Consider the following 4482-nt stretch of genomic DNA (forward strand, 5'->3'; position numbering starts at 1 on the left):
GTCTGAAAAAGCCTGGGTTAAAACCGGTCTCACTGAACATAGTGGACAATGAGGACTACTGAGACCTCAAGAACAATGGCAATGGGTTTTTGATCCTACTGTATCTATTGTTTTTGTGGGAGCCTAGGCATTTTCATGGATGCTCACCTTACTAGACCTGGATGGAGGTGGGTGGTCCTTGGACTTCCCACAGGGCAGGGAATTCTGATTGCTCTTTGGGCTGAGGAGGGAGGGGGACTTAATTAGGGGAGGGGGAGGGAAAGGGGAGGTGGCAGTGGGGAAGAGACAGAAATCTTTTATAAATAAATAAATAAATTAAAACAAAAAGAAAAAGGAACTGCTTGACCTCATAGGTTAAGACATAGTTGGGAGGAGTAAACAGAACAGAATGCTGGGCGGAAGAGGAAGTGAGCTTAGAGGCCATGCTCCCTTCTTCTGGGCAGACGCCATGAAGCAAGCTGCCAGGTCAGACATGCTGAATCTTTCCCGGTAAGACTCATGCTACACAGATTATTAGAAATGGGTTGATCAGGATATGAGATTTAGCCTGTAAGGGCTAGAGTTAATGGGCCAAGCAGTGTTTAAAAAAATACAATTTGTGTGTTGTTATTTCTGGTGTAAAGCTAGCCGTGAGGGAGCCGGGCGGGACGAAAAGCAAGCCTGCTGCTCCTTCAACATAGAAGTAAGTGTTTCAAGTTAGCAAACTTATGACAAAGTTGGTGCAGAGCTTTTGGATGATTTTGGTACATTTCCCTAGGACACTAGAGTCACCAGACCTGCACATTATCCGGCAAACAGCTCACCCACATTGAGAAGGGGGTTTACCTTTGACACAATGCATAGTGACCAAGTCTTAGGTCCACGAGCCAGTCTCACTTGAAACAAAGGCAGAATTCCAATGAATAAAGATGAACTCTGGGCTGAGTCTAGAATTTAGTGTCTGTGTCCCTGAATTGGTAAACAGCTTAAAACAATGGTTCAAGTGTAGTAACCTCAACCTTGGTGTTTTATAAACTTCCTGGTGTCAAGCAGTCCTTGGAGTGATAGGTTTATCTGGAAGTATTTAGGCAGAGTGAAACACTAGTAGAAAACTCATTGAATACAGCAGGTCAGGACATAGAAACTATGAAAATAGTGAAAATTAAAACAATATCAAATAAGGAATCACATCACAGTAGGAATAGAATAAGTCTAGTATATTAACTAAAATCAGAGAAAGAGTACATGCATGTATAATTAAAAAACAAACCATAAACTCTTTCCTACATGTGCTGTTAATTTGATAATATAATTGGGAATGTTGTAAATTCCAACTATGTGATTATAATTGAAAGTTGACTTCCTTCTGAAGGAAAGGGATGTGGCATGTTTACTGTGCAGCTCAATATTTGCTAGCTCCTGTGACATCACTAAGTCACTGAGATACCCATTTCAAGTTTCCAAAAACAAGGCTGAAAGGCATCAGATCTTGACTTGGTCCTGAGATGGATTTTATCTATTTTAAAAATTAATATTCATTGAGCTCTACATTTTTCTCTGCTTCCCTCCCTGCCTTCCCCCCACTCCGGCTTCAATCTTCCCTCAAGGTCCCCATGCACCCAATTTACTCAGGAGATCTTATCTTTTTCTACTTTCTACTTCTAATGTAGATTATATCTATGTAAGTCTCTCTTAGTGTCTGCATTGTTGTCTAATTTCTCTGGGATTGTGATTTGTAGGCTGGCTTTCTTTGCTTTCTGTAGGCTCTTATGTGTAGTCTTGAGTCTCCTGTGTTCAACTGTGTGCTGGACAGGCCACAGTTGTACTGTCCGCAACAGAATTCCCAGGTCTTTTAACTAAGATGACATCATCAGGCTCTGTCTTCCTCTTATTACAGAACACATGGAGGCTGCAGTCACCCAAAGCCCAAGAAGCAAGGTGAAACAGGAAAAAAGGTGGAACTAAACTGTCACCAGATGGATAACCACAATTATATGTACTGGTATAGGCAGGACCTGGGTGATCCATTACTCATGTGATGCTGGCAACACTGAAAAAGGAGATGTCCCTGATGGGTACAAGGCCCCCAGACCAAGTCAAAAGGACTTCTCTTTCATTCTGGAGAAGGCTTCCTCCTCTCAAACAGCTGTGTACTTCTGTGCCAGCAGTGATACACATCAGTGTGTGGCTGCCTCCCCTCTGCACAGAAAGTAAACTAGGAAGTCAAGATGCCTGTGTGCCCCAGGAAATCCCTGCCTCTGTAAAAGTCCCTGGGCTCTGACAAACTAGGGACACGTTAGCATGAGTCAGCCTCACTGAAGTCCACTCTAACAGCTTTCATGGCTGCTTGTCTTATCTCTACCCCTTGTTTCTGCTTTCAGGGATAAACATGAACCCTTCATTGAAGTCCTGCTGACTCTTTTGAAAAGCTCATAGCCATCAACCTCCCTGTGGCCTCAGTGAATTCTTCAATCACTTTACCATGCTACTGAGTCACTTATATTGTCTCTTTCCAGACTGTGTTTACTGTGTCAGTAACTCCTTTGTTCTATAGGTCAGTAGCCCATAAGGTCCTATGTCATTTCCTTCACTCATCTCTATCATCAGCCTTCACCCTGACTTCCCTGGTTCTTTCTTCTATAGCTAGAATTTCTCTACATTCTTTTACTCCTTCATACATGCTGTGTTGCTTACAGCTCTGGAGATATTTTCCTAGGATATTTCTTTGGCACTGAAGGCATGTCTTTTCCTCTTGCTCTGGATCTTTAGTTCCCTTGAAAATATATTTCAAGTAGGATTATTTTCCTTTTGCCCTTTTAAAGTTTTACTTTAATTACATTATTTATTCCCTTCTTCTTCTTCTTCTTCTTCTTCTTCTTCTTCTTCTTCTTCTTCTTCTTCTTCTTCTTCTTCTTCTTCTTCTTCTTCTTCTTCTTCTTCCCCACATGATTCTTTCTGCTTTCAAATGCATGGTCTCTTATTCTGTAATTTTTGTTATTTTTTTGTGTATGATATGAGTAAATAAATTCAATCTGTTGAGTTTATTTAGTATTACTTATATTTACATTTTTAGGAATGTGTGCTTGTAATTGGATAACCTTAGGAACACTAACTCCCCGCTCTCTGCAGTTTTTAATTGTAAAAAGAAAAAAAAAACAGAGGAATTGCCATGCCAGATTTCAAAACATATTATTCTTTTTTTATATCTTGGTGAGTTTACAAATAGAGTATCAGACTTGCTTGCTATAATGTATCAGTATCTTGGCTCTGTGGTTGGTAATTGGGTAGACAATTGTAGGAAGTTACTCATGCCATACTTCATTTTATAGAATGGGCAATAAAACTGAGTTTAGATCAGCATGGAGTCTGGATAGTCATGTCATAGTCATCTTTTTGGACTCTTGCCATGTCTAAAATAGTAAAAGAAGATGTGTTTTACCTGAGTAATTCAAAATGTAGTTCTATGATTAATTGGGCCTATGGTTTGGGTTTTTGTGCTGTGGCAGAACAGGCTGGCAGGAAGAAAATAGCAGAGTTGTGTTGCTCATCTCTTGACACCCAAGAAGGAAAAGAAAGAAGAGAAGAGAAGAAGATAGAAGAGGATAAGGAGGAAGAGAAGGGGAGGAAAGAGAAAGTGTATATACATTCACTGCATTCCTCTGGCAACCTATATCCTCCTACATGGCTGTGCTTTTCATAATAAATCTATCTATAGATTCATCAGTGGAGAAATAAAAGCTTTGTGATCCAATCTTTCTCAAAGTCAATCCTCTGAACATTTGTAGATAAGTACGCTTTTGAATGTGTGAATCTTTGGGGGGTAATGTTTCTCCTTTAAACCAAATAAGCACTATTTTTGCTTTGTAATATTGCAAACCTTGCCTAACATAATTAACCAAAGTAGAAAAAGAACACTTATTTATTTTTATTGAAGATAGATACTTCTTTTATATAGTACATCCCAACCACAGTTACACCTCTGTCTATTTCCTCTACCTTCCCCCTTCTTCAGATCCTTTCCCACTCTATTTAAGAGCAAGCTTCTAAGAGAAAGCAGTCAAAGAGCACAAAACAAGGAGCAATGGAGGGAAGGGGAATTGTGCTTGGATGTACTGTATTAGAGAATAATAATAATAATAAGTTGGACAAAGTAACACAATAGGAGGAAAAGAGTCTCAAGAGCAGACTAAAGAATCAGAGACACTATCACTCTCACTGTTAGGAGTACCACAAGACATACTCACAACGGACCTAGGACAGATCCATGCAGGCCCTTTGCTTGCCATATCAATTTCTGTGAGCCCATGTGAGTCCCACTTAGTTGATTTGGTGGAATATGTTCTTACGGTGTTCTCTAGCTCACTGGCTTCTATGTTGTTCCCTTACTCTCTTCTGCACAGAAACTAGATCTCAAAAGGGAGGGACACTGTGGAGAACTCCATTTTAAACTTTCCAAATAATGTCTGGTTGCGGGTCTGCACCCACTCCCATACTGCCTGAGGA

Source organism: Alexandromys fortis, unplaced genomic scaffold, assembly GCF_014885135.2.
Source record: "Alexandromys fortis isolate MF-2015 unplaced genomic scaffold, M_Fortis_MF-2015_v1.1 scaffold_57, whole genome shotgun sequence".
Taxonomy (NCBI): domain Eukaryota; kingdom Metazoa; phylum Chordata; class Mammalia; order Rodentia; family Cricetidae; genus Alexandromys; species Alexandromys fortis.